Source organism: Panthera tigris, chromosome B3 (genome assembly GCF_018350195.1).
Source record: "Panthera tigris isolate Pti1 chromosome B3, P.tigris_Pti1_mat1.1, whole genome shotgun sequence".
Classification (NCBI taxonomy): Eukaryota; Metazoa; Chordata; class Mammalia; order Carnivora; family Felidae; genus Panthera; species Panthera tigris.
This window is the reverse complement of record NC_056665.1, coordinates 114,326,753-114,343,954: the sequence shown is the minus strand read 5'-3', so window position 1 is coordinate 114,343,954 and position 17,202 is coordinate 114,326,753. Positions and strand designations below refer to the sequence as shown.

The 17,202-nt window shown below is 39.8% G+C and overlaps 1 protein-coding gene and 1 pseudogene across 8 annotated transcripts in view; one reads left to right on the top strand and one right to left on the bottom strand.

Annotated features, from left to right (window-relative positions):
- EXD2 (exonuclease 3'-5' domain containing 2) overlaps positions 1-17,202 on the bottom strand; it is an 85,862-nt gene that overhangs the window by 40,368 nt on the left and 28,292 nt on the right. For 3 of the 8 annotated variants that reach the window (XM_007095152.3, XM_042989983.1, XM_042989984.1), the window contains exon 1: positions 8,912-9,000. The exons of 3 other annotated variants lie outside the window; for them this stretch is intronic. The gene's annotated coding sequence lies outside the window, so the exon portion shown is untranslated. Of the gene's footprint in view, positions 1-8,348; positions 8,419-8,911; positions 9,001-10,594; positions 10,615-17,202 lie in introns of those variants that run through there. 2 more of the 8 variants (XM_042989982.1, XM_042989981.1) reach the window with 2 other exon arrangements.
- Positions 15,317-16,476, top strand: LOC102956625 (annotated as a pseudogene).

Sequence of the window (17,202 nt, the reverse complement as noted above, 5' to 3'; positions counted from 1 at the left end):
CCAGAATTGTGTAACATTCCATGTCTTGATGGGGGCTTGGGTTACCCAGGTGTACATATTTGTCAAATTTTTTTTTTCCTGTTGGCCTGCCTGATAATTGTTGATTTATTCATTGTCTATCTTTCCCACCAGACTGTAAACCCCATGAAAACAGGGACCTTACCTGGCTTCTTCAATATTACATATATATGCACACCCACACCCATATATATATATACTTACTATATAGTATATACTATATATTTACTATATATAGTATATATATTATACTATATATAATACTACATGTATATGTATATCCAACAATTGCCACAGAGATGATAACAATAAATATTCATCGAATGAATACAACTCAATTCCAGGTATTGTATTTTATGATAAATGTCTCTATTTCAATCATCATATTACAAAAATCTGTTTATTCCAGTGAAAAAAGTATTTTTCCCCTTACTGAGTGAGCCTTGGTGCCACAGAGAAGCATTATGGTTCAATACTGGGCTAGAAGTGAGAAAAATCAAATCTTGTGTTATAAGCGGAATGTTTGCGCCCCTCTAAAATCCCTATGTTGAAACTCACCCCCCCCCCCCCCCCCCAGTGTGGCGGTACTAGGAGATGGAGCCTCTGGAAGCTGATGAGAATGCGGTGAGGTCATGAGGCTGAAGCCCCCGTGGATGGTGTTAGTACCCTATGAAAGCTTGCTTCTCTCTGATCTCTGCCAGTGTGAGAAGTGGAGAGTCTGCCTATTGGAGGAGGGCTCTTACCAGGACTGACCAGGCTGGCATCCTGATCCTGGACTTCCAGGCTCCAGAACTGTGAGAAATAAATTTTTGTTTTTTATAATTCACCCGGACTGTGGTATTCTAGTTTTGCAGCCCAAACAGACTAAGATACCTCTCTAAGGGCACGCTCTGGTATCCAAAGCTTTCAGTGCCTCAACATTTCCCCTGACTGAAACAATCTGCTGCTTTTATTTTTTTAAAACTGGACACAGTAATTGAACATCAAATTAATGACAGTAGTTACCGAAGGGTAGTAGGCTTATGAATAACTTTGGTTTTTCAAATTCTATGCAAGTATGTATATTTATTCATAATGAGAAAAATACTTTTTTTAAGTCATGATTTTCAGAGATAGGCTGTGTAAATATCCCACTCAACACTTAAGACGTGATTATATTCCTGAAATAAATCACATTTTAATGAATGAAACAAATATGTTAACATATTCAGGGAGCAGCTTCAGGTAGGGGGTAAGGAGATGGGCCCTAGAGTCAAATACCTTGGGTTCGAACACAGCCCCTGCCACTTGCTAGCTATAGAACTTGGGCAATTCCCCAAACTTCCTCTCTAAGTGTCAGCTGAACTTCTCTAAGTCTCAGTTTCCTCATTGGCAAAATGAGAAAGATAGTCTCTACAACACAGGATTGGCTAGGACATTAGGGTTCAATAAATGTCAGTTCTTACTAGATACCACAGAACTCCTATTAAAGGAAATCAACGAATTATAGAGTTAAAATTTAGAAGGCAAATTAAGCTCTTGCACAAGTCAAGAATCCTTTCCGTGCTAGTCTTAACAGATCTTGACCTGGTCTCTACCTGAATACTTCTAGGAACAGAGTTCAATACCTTAAGGGGAGTTTTTGTTGAAAGTCCTTGTATTTTGCAAAAGTTCCCTACTTAGAAATTGCTCTCTTTGATGTTCAGTCCAGCCTCTTCAGTGACGACAGTGTTTACTCCCTCCTCAGAGCTTGTGAAATACGTGAAGACAGCTCTTAGGACTCCCCTTAGAACATTCTTCTTAATCTAAGCAGCCTTCCAGTGACCTGGGAAGGTCATCGTTGTGGGCAGATACCTCTGAACACCTCCAAGTTTGTCAATGGATCTCTTAAAATGTGGCACCCAGGTCAGTACTCAGTACTTGAGATAGGGTCCAATTGGTGTGAATGACACTGGTACTATTACTTCCTAGTGTCTGGGCCCTATATTTTATGGATGCTGTACCAAATGATTTGTTTTTGAGTACAAGAAACCCAATGGCGGGTCACATGAAGCTTGTGGTAAATTAAAATTCACGGATACCAAAACGAGTTCCCCACTTCATGTATTTATGATTTCTATTTTGCACTGAAATCCAAAACTTTACATTTCTTTCAAATTTCATCGTTTGTTTCAGCCAAATTTCCAAATGTTTCATCCTCTGAGACCAATCTGCATCCTGATTGTGCATTCCCTCTCAACTTAAACATCATTTTGCATAGATAAGTGAATTTTTGTTTTCAAAGAAAATAACATCTTCTCACGTGTTTTTACTCATTTTTTTCATTTTCTTTTGCATTTCACACTATCTCCGTATTTCATGACATTAAAGTAAGGTGACATTAAAGTAGAAAAAGCTTTACAAAATATTACTGATTTGCTTCCATTGAGAAGGACCCCCTCAGATATGAAGTTCCCAGGCATATGGTAAGATTCCCGACTTATTCTTTGTCATGTGTGGCCCACGTAAAAGAAAGGCCTCACAGGGAAATTGGAAGGAGCAAGCAGGAGGGAACTCTTGACAACATTCAAAAAACGTATAAAACCATTTTTACACGGAGAGGTTTTGTGCAGGTTTTTTCCCGGCCAAACGATTCGTTCAGCAAACGTGTATGTAGCGCTTTCAGGAAGCCACACATTGCGCCGGACTCTAGGTAAAAAGAGTTAAAAGGCACCGTCTGCTTCCAGAAATGCAGGATTCAGAAAAGGAGACATTCACGTGGTGAGCAAGTTGCCATGCAGTGAGAGAGCACCAACAACAGAAGCACACACAGCACGGGGATGGCCAAAAGGAAGGAGTGCAGGCATTATCAACAGAAACACTCGCTGGGAGAGAGGGCATCTGAGATTGGTGCTGGTGTTAAAAATGAGCACACACTGCCCAGGTGCACACACAGCAGACAGGCACTCCGGGCAGGGGGCCCAGCGTGTGCAAGGACACGGAAGGCACAGAGCAGCGCAGTATAGGTGAAAAGGTTCAAGCAAATTTAACACGTACTGTTAGTGTAAAATAGAGAATTGTGAAGGCTCAGTACAAAAAAAGTAAAAGTATGTTATTGACAATTTTCACACCGAGTTTTTAAGGTGGACCTTTTTTATTTTAGTAAAATATACTTAACACAAAATTTACTATTTTAACCATTTTTGAAGCGTATGACTCAGGGGCATTAACTACATTTCACAGGGTTGAGCAGCATCACTACTATTCATTTCTAGAACTTCTTCATCGTCCCAAACACAAACTCTGTACACATTAAACAACAACTTCCCATTCCATCTCTCCCACCCCTAGGAACTTCTATTATAATTTCTATTTATATGATTTCTACATTGCTTTTTCATAGGTATGCTGAAATAACAGTTGGATGTACTAGGTTAAATAAAACATGTTATTAAATTAAGTTTGCTTTATTTCTTTTTACATTTTGAATGTGGCTACTAGAAAACTTTATTTATGGGGCTCATATTATATTTGGGCAGTGCTGTGCCAGAGCATAATGTACATATAAGGAAACAGAGACAGATGATGCTGGAATGAGTAGATACAGGTTGAGTCATGAGGGCCCTAAAATTACCTTACAAGATAAAACCTCATGGGTAATGGAGAGCCAGTAACAGACTTATAAGGGGAGTGTCAGCATCAGACTCATATTTCAAAGAACACCATGGTGGCTGTCGGTACTAGACTGGAAAAGAGTAAGGCAAGAGACAGGAAGACCTCTGGGAGACTCAACAGTGATCTGGGAAGGGAAGAAGATCCAAATCAGTGCAGAAGAAGGCAGAACGAAAAAGGGCCATGGTGGGGGTGGGGGGTGGCACGTGGCTGGCTCAGTCACGTGAAGAGCATACGACTCTTGATCTCAGGGTCATGAGTTCAAGCCTCATACTAGAGGTAGAGCTTACATTAAAAAGAAAAAGAAAAAGAGAAAGAAAGAAAGAAAAAAAAAAGAAAAGGAACCATGTATCCTAACAGAATGACTGCATTAGTATCACCTACATAAGGAGAAAAGTCATAAATTTTACAACTTATCATTTTGAAAGTTTGATGAATGTAAAATCAATAGCTTTCCAAACCCACTATAAGAATATAAAGAAAAATTCACTCATAATAACATACACCTTTTAAAAACAACACACAAAACAACCATACACACACACACACACACACACACACACAAAACCCTAGGCATAAACTCAAAAGAAATGTGCAAGATTGATATGAAGAAAAATAGAAAACTTTACTGAAGATATAGAAGACTGGAGGAGCAGAGATATATTATAGTAGCTATCATATGCAGAGCATGTATCGTGTGCTAAGTACCACATATTATACACAATCAAGTATACATTGCTCATGTAATCCTTTCATCAACTTCCTGCAAAAAGTACTATAACTACTTTTTTTCATAAGGAGAAGATTGTTTCACAGAAATATTCAAAATAACATATAAATGCAATGCCAACCTAATTTTTAAAAACTCTTTAAAAAATGAATTGACCATCAAGAGAATGAAAAGACAACCCTAGGATGGGAGAAAATATTTGCAAAGCATATATCTGGCAAAAGCATGTATCTCAAATATATAAAGAACTCTTACAATTCAATAATAAAAAAGACAAATCGGTTAAAAACAGGCAAGGATCTGAACAGACATTTCTTCAAAGAAGACATACATATGGACAATAAGCACTTGAAAAGCTATTGTGGAAATACAAATCAAAACTACAATGAGATACCACTTCACACCCACTAGAATGGCTCTAATCAAAAAGACAGATAATAAGTGCTAGCAATAATATGGAGAAATTAGAATGCTCGCACATTGCTGGTAGGAATATAAAATGGTGCAGCTGCTTTGAAAAACAGTCTGGCAGTTCCTCAAATGGTTAAACATAGGTAGGGATGCTTGGGGCACCTGGGTGGCTCAATTAAGCATCCGACTTCAGCTCAGGTCATGATCTCACGGTTCGTGGGTTTGAGCCCCGTGTCAGGCTCTGTGCTGACAGCTCAGAGCCTGGAGCCTGCTTTGGATTCTGTATCTCCCTCTCTCTGCTCCTCCCCCACTCATGCTCTGTGTGTGTCTCTCTCTCTCTCTCTCTCCTTTAAAAATAAATAACAATATTAAAAAAAAAAAAATAGGGATGCCATATGATCCAGCAATTCCACTGCTAGGTATATACCCAAGAAGAATGAAAACATACTTAAGGGCATTATTCATAATAGCCAAAAAGTGGTAACAGTGTATATGTCCTTCAGCTGATGTGGATAAATAAAATATACCATATCCATAATGTTATGGGTTGAATTGTGCCCCTGAAAAAGATATGTTGACGTCCCAGAGGTACCTGTGAATGTGACTTTATTGAAAATTAGGTCTTTGCATACATAATCAAGTTAAAACGAGGTCATACTGGAGTAGTGTGGGCCTTTAATCCAATAGGACTGGTGTCCTTAAATGGAGAAGAGACACAGAAACAGGCTCCCACAGAGAGATTTAGCATGTAAAGATAGACGCTCAGGGAAGAAGACCATGTGAAGACAGAAGCAGGCCAAGGAATGCCAAGGATTGCCAGCAACTACCAGAAGCTAAGAAGAGGCAAGAAAGGATTCTCGCCCTGAGCCTCAGAGACAGAGTAGCCTTCCTTACACCTTGGTTTTGGACGTTTAGCCTCCAGAACTGTGAGAGAATACATTTGTGTTAGTTTAAGCTACCCAGTTTGTGTTACTTTGTTACTGTAGCCCTAGGAAACAAGCACACCATAGGATGGAATTCTATTCAGGGGTAAAAAAAAATGATGAGTACTGATACATTCCACAACATGGATGAGACTTGAAAACATTATGCTGAGTGAAAGAAGCCTGTCACAAGATACCACAAATTGTATGATTCCATTTATACAAAATATTCAGATCTATAAAGGCAGAAAGATTAGTGGTTGCCTAGGGCTCGGGTACTGGGGAATGAAATGGGGAATGACTGCTAACTGGCACAGGTTTCTTTTTGGGGTGACGAAAATGTTCCAAAATCAGATTGTGGTGATGGCTGCACAACTGTGAACACAGACACACACAAAAAAACCAAAACCCACTGAAGTGTATACTTTAAACAATGAGTTATATAAATTACATCTCAATAAAGCCATTTAAAAAAAACTTGACAAGCTAATTCTAAAAGTCAGGAAAAGAAATTCTAAGATTAGCCCCACAAATGTTTTTTAAATGAGTATGTGAAATGAAAAAGTATATGAGTTTCAATAAAATGACAGTAATAATAGAAGGGAGTGTTTATCCCACTAGATATCAAAATATGTATTGAACATAGGATACTGTGGAATTGGTCCTGCAAAACAGAAAACCAGGTCACAGAGCAGAAGGGAGTCCAGAAACAGACTGTGGGTGTGAGAAAGTAGTAAATGATAAACGTGACATTTTAGATTAATGGGTCAAGGACAGATTTAATATTCAGAGTGATACTGTTGGGAAAATGATAATTATGCACTCACCATTCACACACACACACATACACACTGGATGTGTGTGAGGAATTAAAGAAAAACTCAAACATACAAGAATTTATAGGAGAGAATATACTCATAAGAGGAAAACCTAGGGGCACCTGGGTGGCCCAGTCAGTTGAGCATCTGACTTCAGCTTAGGTCATGATCTCATGGTTCACGAGTTGAAGCTCCGCATTGGGTTCTGAGCTGACAGCTCAGAGCCTGGAATCTGCTTCGGATTCTGTGTCTCCCTCTCTCTCTGCCTCTCCCCCGCTTGCACTCTGTCTCTCACAAAAATAAACATTAAAAAAAAAAGAGAGAGAGAAAGAGAGAGAGAAAACCCTGTTGTGCCTTAGGGTAAAACAGGGCTCTTCAACCTCAATACCATTGACATTTTAGTCCAGGTTATGGAGGGCTTTCCTGTGTATTGTAAGATGTTTAGCAGCATCTGTAGTTTCCGCTCAGTAGATGACCCTCGTTAGACAACCAAAAAATGTCTCCTCACATTGCCAAATGGTCCCTGGAAGGCAAAATATCTCCCACTGGAGAACCACTCAGGTAGGGAATGAGAGCCACAAAATACAAAATACACATAGTGAAAGACAGATACGTTCAAATGTCTATGGTTCGACAAAGGTGCCATATAGTTAAAAGGCAAGAATCAACATTTAAAAAGCACTAAGTTAGGAATAAATACTTAAAACAGATACAAATGACAAAAGATTGATATCCAGAATACATAAAACTCTACCATATATTTTAAAAAAAACAAAACAATAAAAACGAGGCATTTCTCAAAAGAGGAAATGCAAATAGCCAACAATCATGAAAAGGTTCCCAGTCTCACTGGTAACTAGGTAAGTACAAATTAAAACACCAATTAGAATCATTTTTCACCCACTAGATGAAATGAAATAAAATGAAAAAGATTGATAGCATCACATGTTTAAAAGAGCCAGGGAAACAGACATCATTATACACTGGTGGTGGGCAGTTTAGCCTTAGATGTCCACACCCTCCCACCCAGCAACTCAATCTGCAGGTTTGAAATGTTCACATGGGCACACAGACACATTTGGAAGGATGTTCTCTGCCTCACTGCGTCTAACTGTAAACAATCTATGGAAACTCTCATACTGTGAAATCTTAATATACCATGGAATTTACAGAGCAAGTAGAATAAGGTAGGTCTCTCTACAAATGGACAAATAAAAAGTTCCAAGGCCCATTTTTAAGTATAAAAAATCAAGTTGCTGAATAGGTACAATATGCTGTATTTGTAAAGTATGTCAGTAAAAATTTAACATGAAATCTTACATGCATGTAACTTATATGAACAAACACTTGTCAATAAATGTAAAGAAAGAGAAAAACACACACACATCCCAAACTGGTAACAGTTCTTACTTTAGGGCTAAGAAATTAAAGAAGATGGAGATGGAAAGAGATCAAATACCCATTTTAAATTTCTTACATGATTTTTTTTTTTTTAGGACCGTATGCATGGACTGCAACTAAAATAAATATAAAAGAATAAATACATTTTTTAAAACTAACTGAACTTGACCAAAACCAATCATTACTTCCCCCAATAAACTGCTTGTCTCCCGCACTTCCTAATTCTGATAATTAACAAAATCTTCCCGGGAGGTTCCTTCTAACCATGTAATACAATTTTTAAAATACGGTAAAAGTAATGTAATGTTTTCAAGGCATGGGCACCTAAGAGAGTTTGCGTCCAATCAGTATATCAAAAGCTTAGAAAGGGCTGGGTTTGCTTTTCTTTTAATGAGCAAGGATCAATTGTGCACTAACCACTAGGGTTCTAGTTTTGATCCCAGCGATGCGAGAAAAGAGGTGGCTCCCAGCAAGGCCCAGAGCAGCGGGTGTGGTCTGGGAGGAAAGGGGTGGTAACAGCAGAGGCGGGGGCAGGTCCCCACGAACCTCGGGGAGAAACTGTCACTGTGGCCGCGTGGAACACGCAGCGGCGCCCAAGGAGTTGCCAGGTGCTGTGGGCGGTGCCTCCTTTTGAGCTGACTGGGTCTAGAAACCATGAAGGTTTGGTACGTGCTCCTAAAGAGAGAAGAAGGGAGTTCGAGAGGGCGCGTGGGTGGCCGCGGCCCGGGACGAGAGCCCTCGTCGCACACCTGGGTGCTGAACCGCCGCGGGGCAGGGGAGCGAGGAGGCCGCGCCGGGTAGGGGAAGAAGGAAGGGCTGGGCCAAGTCGCTTGGGGACGGCGGGGTCCGCGCAATAAGTCGCCCCCGCAGACAGTGACATCGCCGGCTCCACAACCCTTCCCCTCAATCGGCACTGGAAACCCCCTCCTTCCCTCGCAGAGGCGGGTGAAAGGCCTCGCGGGTCCCTGATTCTCACTCACCTGCGACCGGGACCCAAACCGAACACCTGCGGCACCTCACGCTGAAGAGCTGGAACCCTCCACCGCCACCTGCGCGCACCCACCCGGATCCACTAGGGCCGAAGCCACTTCCGGTCCTGCGACGGGCTAGGAGGATGTAATCCCAGCCGGTGCGTGCAAATGGGCGACGCCATATTGTACGGTAGCTGCCAGGGCAGCTGTGCCCGCCCCAGTTTCTCCAGTGCTGAACAAAGGATCTGTTAAAATTGGAAAGGCTTATCGTCTCTTCAGAAAAGGGTATTTGTGTTTTTGTTTCTGGGGTGGTATTTTTGTTTGTTTTGATTTGGGTTTTGAAAGGAGTGGCCTCTGGAACCCTCTCAAATGCAATATGGAACATCTAATTGTTATTACTAATTAGCTCCAGTAATGCTACTCTACTGCTCTAATTTTCTTAACTGTTAAATGATAAAGGTAAATAAGACAGACACTTGTTTAAATAATGTATTCCTGAGTAGCAGTGCATTTTATACCATTGCCATTACAATAATTACGCCATCTTGTATAACAATAACCACAATACCTTATGTTTATATTTAAAATCATTCATTCAACCGGTCTTTATCAGCAACTATTATATGTGAAGAAGCTAACGTGTGCTCTGTGTTGTTATTTTGTCATAGAATGTGTAACGGAAGGAGAAATGCGATGTGCATAAACAATGTAAAGTACAATAATAGATGCCATTGTTGACTGTGTACATGCACTGTGCTAGAAACTTTGCAAATTGTTTCATGTATTTTATCTCATTTAATCCTCACAACAACCTCCTGAAACAGTACTATTATCAGTGACATTTTACATAAAATGGAGAAAGGTTAAATAAATTTCTCAAGGTAGCAGCAAGTAAGAATTGGAGCTGTGAATCAAACCTCGGTATATCTTCTTACAAAGCATGTTGCCCTCATTCTCTAGATTATATTGCCTCCTGTAAAGGAAAAGAAGTTCTAAGTTCCTTTAGGTAAGTACCCATAAGGGGGAAATCTATGGCAGATGTAGAGGATTAACTCCCTGCATTTTAATCTGCTCCATCCAGAAACATCTAAAATAACAAACAGAAAAGTTAAAAGGAAATGCAAATTAAAACCACAATGAGAGACCATACCCACCAGAAAGACTAAAATGAAAAAGACACAAAATGCCAAGGATTGACAAGGTTGTGGAGCAACCAGAGCTCTCATATGCTTCTGAGGGTAAATAAATGGGTACCATCACTTTGTTAAACTGTTTGGCAGGATCAACTAAAGCTGAATATATGCATAGCCTCTGTCCCAACAGTTTCACTCCTAGGTATAAGCCCAACAAAAATGTGTACATATGTTCACTGAACGGACATATACAAAAAAACCCATACTCATGTTGGCAACAGCCCTAAACTGGAAACTACCCAAATATCCATGCTGTTAGAAGTCAATGTAGAGTAATGACTCTGGAAGAGAGCATGAGGAGGCTCATGAAGTGCTGATAACATTCTGTTTCTTAATCTGAGTGCTGGTTTACGTGTGTGTTCAGGTTACATATTTGTGGACACTTTCCTGGATGCATATACACTTCAATAAAAAGGTTTTTTTTTTTAAAAAATGAAAGTAAAGGAGTGAAAAGTTTATAAACCCAAAGAAGAAAAAGAATAGGAATGGAGAGGGGCACCTGGGTGGCTCAGTTGGTTAAGCATCCGACTTCAGCTCAGGTCATGATCTCATAGCTCGTGAATTCGAGCCCCACACCGGGCTCTGTGCTGACAGCTTGGAGCCTGGAGCCTCCTTCAGATTCTGTGTCTCCCTCTCTCTCTGCTCCAACCCACTTGCATTCTGTCTCTGTCTCTCTCAAAAATAAACATTAAAAAAGAATTTAAAAATAAGAATAGGAATGGAGTTAATAGCAGACAAATCTCAGTGTAATTTTATAAGACATAAATTTGATTGGAATGACAGAATATTGACATTTGAGGAATCCCATTGAGGAGGAGCAGAATACATGACACCAACATATGCCATTTTGACATGTGGATTATTTTGAACTAAAGGCAATTAAGACCCAACAGGTTTAAGGAACAGTTTTACCTGTCTTTTAACTACATAAAGAATTTAAAATGGGGGTCTGGCTCAGAAAGAGACTTATTACCAGAGATAACTTTTAATAACTTTTAATGTACGGCAGGGCAAATATCTAATTACCAAATACCTGCTCTTCTTATTGTCCTGGGAGTTCCCCTCCTCCCATTTGAATCCCCAGGCCTATTCTATTCTATTCTATTCTATTCTATTCTATTCTATTCTATTCTATTCTATTCTATTCTATTCTTTAACTTAAGATGGCATTTAAGCCTCAATTGCCTGACTTGTCCTTGGGTCTCATTCTTATAGGACTCTCAATTTGTTTTCTTCTGTTAATCTGTCTTATGTCAATTTAATTAATAGACCAGCTAGAAGAATCTAGAAGGGTAGAGGAAAAAATTTTCCTCCCCTACACCATAATAAATTGTCTGGGTCCTACATTGAAGTTCCAACCCAACAAGCCCCATCTGTGCATAAAGGATTCCCAGTCAGCTTTTTAGTACCTCATTCTTTGTCTTAGTCTGTGTGGACTATTGTAACACAATGCCATTGACTAGGTGGCTTATAAACAATAGGAATTTAGGGGTGCCTGGGTGGCTTAGTCTGTTAAGTGTCCAACTTCAGCTCAGGTCATGATCTCACCATTCAGGAGTTTGAGCCCTGTGTCAGGTTCTGTGCTGACAGCTCAGAGCCTGAAGCCTGCTTCGGATTCTCTGTCTTCCTTTCTCTCTGCCCCTCCCCTGCTCATGCTTTGTCTCTCAAAAATAAATAAACATTGAAAAAAAACCAGAAATTTATTTCTCATAGTTTTGGGGCAGGGAAGTCCATGATCAAGGTGCTGACAGATTTTTTTTGTCTGGTGAGTGCCTGCCACCTAGTTTATAGACTGCTGTCTTTTCATTGTGCCCTCACTTGGCCAAGAGATAAGGAGCTCTTGTGGGCCTCTTTTATAAGTCGCTAATCTCATTCATGAGGTTCCACTCTCATGACCTAATCACCTCCCAAAGTCCCCACCTTCTGATATCATTATACTGGAAGTTAGTTTTCAACATATGGATTTTGAGAAGACACAAAACATTCAGCCAATAACATCTACATAGATAAATATATCCAAGAATCACCAGTCATTGCTGGAGTATCTCCAAAACCATTAATTAACAGTTTCTAAGGAACACGTATAGAACTCTGCATCCAGCATTTTGAGAACACAAATACTTTTAAAACTTATCAGGAAGGGGATGGGCTAAATGGGTGATGCCATTAAGGAGGGCACTTGTTGGGATGAGCACTGGGTGTCATATGTAAGTGACAAATCACTGGGTTCTACTCCTGAAACTAATAGGACATTGTTAACTAACTTGAATTTAAATAAAGTAATTAAAAAAAAATAAAGGACAATGAAGCAGCAACAAAAAAACAAATAAACAAACAAAACAAAACTTACAAAGAAGACTTAAGAAAATTAACTTTTATTTAGGCCATTGAGCAATTTACTACAAATTGCATAAAATTGCTATCATACAGATCTCATTCTCTGATCTTAGTACAATTAAGCTAGAAGTCAATAACAAAATTATTTTTAAAACTCTATATATTTGAAGATTTAAAAAAATCTTAATAACTGAAAGATCAAAGAAAAAATCCCAGTGGAAATAAAGTTATAATAATAGATTTGAGAGGTAATAAAAATACTATATATGAAAATTTATAGGATGCAGGCAAATTAATAACCTTATATGCTTTTACACTCTAAAATAAGAAAAACTAAAAATTAAAGATATAAGTGATCATCCTAATACAGTAGAAGAAACAAAAAACATAAATCCAAAATAGTAGGAAGGAAGAAGATAAAGATCAGAGAATAAATTAATAAAATAGAAAAAGATGTGATAGATGAACAAAAGAACTAAAGTTAGATATTTGAAAAGACTAATAAAACAAGTTCCTGTGAGATTGATCTAGATAAAAGAGAAGTAGCAACAAATAAATAATGTTTATTTAAGGGGGGGATATAAAATAAGCAGAGATTTAAGAAACTGCAAAATATGATGAACAACTTTATGCCAAAAAAATGATTAGACAAGAGAATGAAAAGATAGGCCACAGATTGAGAGGATACATCTGCAAACACTTATCTAATAAAAGACTATTATCCAGAATATACAAGGAAATTTTGAAACTCAACAACCCAATTAAAAAGTAACCAAAAGTGGGGCTCCTGGATGGCTCAGTTGGTTAAGTGTCCCACTTCAGCTCAGGTCATGGTCTCATAGTTTGTGAGTTTGAGCCCCATATCAGGTGAGCTCGACCCCTTCAGGATTCTCTCTCTCCCTCTCTCTCTGCCCCTCACTCACCCTTGTGCGTGCTCTCTCTCTCTCAAAAATAAAAAATAAAAAAATTAAGTGATCAAAAGATTTGAATAGATACCTCACTGAATAAGATATAGGCTATCCAAATAAGCAGATGAAAAGATGTTCAACATTATATGTTACTAGGAAATTGTAAATTAAAACAACAATTAGAGGGGCGCCTGGGTAGATCAATCAGTTGAGCATCAGACTCATGATTTCCGCTCAGGTCATCATCCCAAGGTCATGGGATCAAGTCCCACATCAGGCTCTGTGTTGAGATTAATATTCTCTCTCTCTCTCCCTCTGCCCCTCTTCCTCTCTCTCCCTCTCCCTCTGCCCCTCTTCCTCTCTGTCTCTCTCTGTCTCTCTCAACAACAACAATTAGATAACATCATCTCATTGAATGGCTAAATCATTTTAGAATGGCTAAAATTCAAACACTGATAACACCAAATGGTGATGAGGATATGGAGCAACAGGAACTTTCATTCATTACTGGTGGGAATGCAAAATGGTGCAGCCACTTCTAAAGATATTTTGTCAATTTTTTACAAAGCTAAATATAGTTTTACTATATGATCCAGAAATCATGCTCCTAGGTTTTTGCTCAAATGAGTGAAAACTTAAGTCCACCCAGAAACCTACACACAAATGTTTATAGCAGCTTTAGTCATAAATTGAAGGCAACCAAGACGTTCTTCGATAGGTGAACGTATAACCAAACTGTGCCACATCCATACAGTGGGATGTTATTCAGCAATAAAAAGAAATGAGCTATCAAGCCACAAAAAGACATAGAGGAATCTTAAGTGCATATTGCTAAGTGAATGAGGCCAGTCTGAGAAGGGTACATACTGTATGTTTCCAACTATATGACATTATAAAAAAGGCAAAACTGTGGCAACAGTAAAAAGATCAGTGGTTGCTAGGTGTTCCTGGGGAGGAAAGGAGGAGTGCATAGGTGGAGCACAGAGGATTTTTTAGGGCAGTGAAACTATTCTGTATGATACTGTAATGGAGGATACATGACATTATGCATGTATCAAAACCCATATAGAATTGTGCAACACAAAGGGAAAACACTAAAATAAACTATATTCTTTAGTTGGTAATAATTTATCAATATTGGTTAGTCAGTTGAAACAAATGTACCACACCAGTGCAAAATTTAATAGTAGGGGGAACTGTATGTGTATGTGTGTATTGGGGTGGGGGGAGTAGTGTATGGGAACACTCTAGTTTCTGTTCAAATTTTCTGTAAACCTAAAACTGTCCTAGAAATAAAGTCAATTCATTTTAGAATATTGTGCCATGAGCTGCTTGATTTAGAATATTGTGACATGAGCTGCATTTCTAAAAATGCTTTATTCATTTATTCATTGATTTTGAGGACAACTTAATTCCAAACCCTGGGATGTCATAGACAGAAAATTCAAGAGGAATGATGGCAGGAAATGCCAGTGGCCTACCCAATATCTCCATTCTCCCCTCTGCCCAGTAGCAAAAGTCAGGGGGCATTTAAAAAATATATTTAAGGGGCGCCTGGGTGGCTTGGTCGGTTGAGCGTCCGACTTCGGCTCAGGTCATGATCTCACGGTCCGTGAGTTCGAGCCCCACGTCGGACTCTGTGCTGACAGCTCAGAGCCTGGAGCCTGTTTCGGATTCTGTGTCTCCCTCTCTCTCTGCTCCTCCCCTGTTCATGCTCTGTCTCTCTCTGTCTCAAAAATAAATAAACGTTAAAAAAAAATTTAAAAAAAATACATTTAAGCTTTCTGCCCATGGACACTGCTGAGGAAGCATCATTAAAGTCTCCCCTCCCACCACTATCATGTCTTAAGTCAGAGTCTCCCAAAGAGCCTGAACAACTACCGAAGCTTTTCATCGGAGGTTTGAGCTTTGAAACAACCGGTTAGAGTCTGAGGAGCCATTTTGAGCAATGGGGAACACTTACGGACTGTGTGGTTATGAGAGTTCCAAACACCAAGCACTCCAGAGGGTGTTTGGGTTCGTCATGTATGCCACTGTGGAAGAGGTGGATGCAGCCATGAGTGCAAGGCCACACAAGGTAGATGGAAGAGTTGTGGAACCAAAGAGGGCTGTCTCCAGAGAAGATTCTCAAAGACCTGGTGCCCACTTAACTGTGAAAAAGATTTTTGTTGGTGGCATTGAAGAAGACACTGAAGAACATCATCCAAGAGGGGCGCCTGGGTGGCTCAGTTGGTTGGGCGTCTGACTGCAGCTCAGGGCATGATCTCGCAGTTTGTGAGCTCGAGCCTTGTGTCGGGCTCTGTACTCACAGCTCAGAGCCTGAAGCCTGCTTCAGATTCTGTGTCTCCCTCTCTCTGTCCCTCCCCAACTCATGATCTGTCTCTCTCTGTCTCTCAAAAATAAGTAAATGTTAAAAAAAAAATTTAAGAACATCATCCAAGAGATTAGTTTGAACAGTATGGGAAAATTGGAGTGACTGAAATCATGACTAACCCAAAAAGAGAGGTTTGCTTTTATAACATTTGATGACCATGACTCTATAGACAAGATTGTCATTCAAAAATACCATACTGTGAATGGTCACAATTGTGAAGTCAGGAGAACTCTAAGAAAGAGATGGCTAGTGCTTCATCCAGCCAAAGAGGTCAAAGTGGCTCTGGAAACTTTGGTGGTGGTCGTGGAGGTGGTTTTGGTGGGAATAACTTTGGTCATGGAGGAAGCTTCAGTGGGTGAGGTAGCTTTGGTGGCAATCAAAGGGGTAGTGGATATGGTGGCAGTGGGGATGGCTATAACAGATTTGGTAACGATGGAAGCAACTTTGGAGGTGGTGAAAGCTATAATGATTTTGGCAATTACAACAATCAATCTTCAAATTTTGGACCCATGAAAGGAGGAAATTTTGGAGGCAGAAGCCCTGGCCCCTATGGTGGTGGAGGCCAGTACTTTGTCAAACCATGAAACCAAGGTGGCTACGGTGGTTCCAGCAGCAGTGGCTATAGCAGTGGCAGAAGGTTTTAATTACGGCCAGGAAACAAAGCTTAGCAGGAGAGGAGAGCCAGAGAAGTGACAGGGAAGCTACAGGTTATAACAGATTTGTGAACCCAGCCAAGCACAGTGGTGGCAGGGCCTAACTGCTACAAAGAAGACATGTTTTAGACAATACTCATGTGTATGGTCAAAAAACTCAAGACTGTATTTGTGACTAATTGTATAACAGGTTATTTTAGTTTCTGTTCTATGGAAAGTGTAAAGCATTCCAACAAACGGTTTTAACGTAGATTGTTTTTTTGTGCCCATGCTATTGATTGCTAAATGTAATAGTCTCATCATGATGTTGAATAAATGTGTCTTAAAAAATTTTTTTTAAATTGCATTTAAAAATGCACTTAAGGGGCGCCTGGGTGGCGCAGTCGGTTAAGCGTCCGACTTCAGCCAGGTCACGATCTTGCGGTCTGTGAGTTCGAGCCCCGCGTCGGGCTCTGGGCTGATGGCTCGGAGCCTGGAGCCTGTTTCCGATTCTGTGTCTCCCTCTCTCTCTGCCCCTCCCCCGTTCATGCTCTGTCTCTCTCTGTCCCAAAAATAAATAAAAAACGTTGAAAAAAAATTAAAAAAAAAAAATGCACTTAAATTGCATTTCCCCAAAATTTCTTTTCTGTCTTCATTGGTAATGGATATGGCCATGTGATTAAGTTCTGGCCAGTCAGGTCTAAACAAAAGTTTTTGCACTAGACTCTCAGTAGTTTTTTTTTTTGTTTTTTTGTGGTTTTTTTTAGTGTTTATTTATTTTTGAGAGAGAGCGTGAGCAGGGTAGGTGGAGAGAAAGGGGGACAGAGGACTTGTAGCAGGCTCCCCGCTGACAACC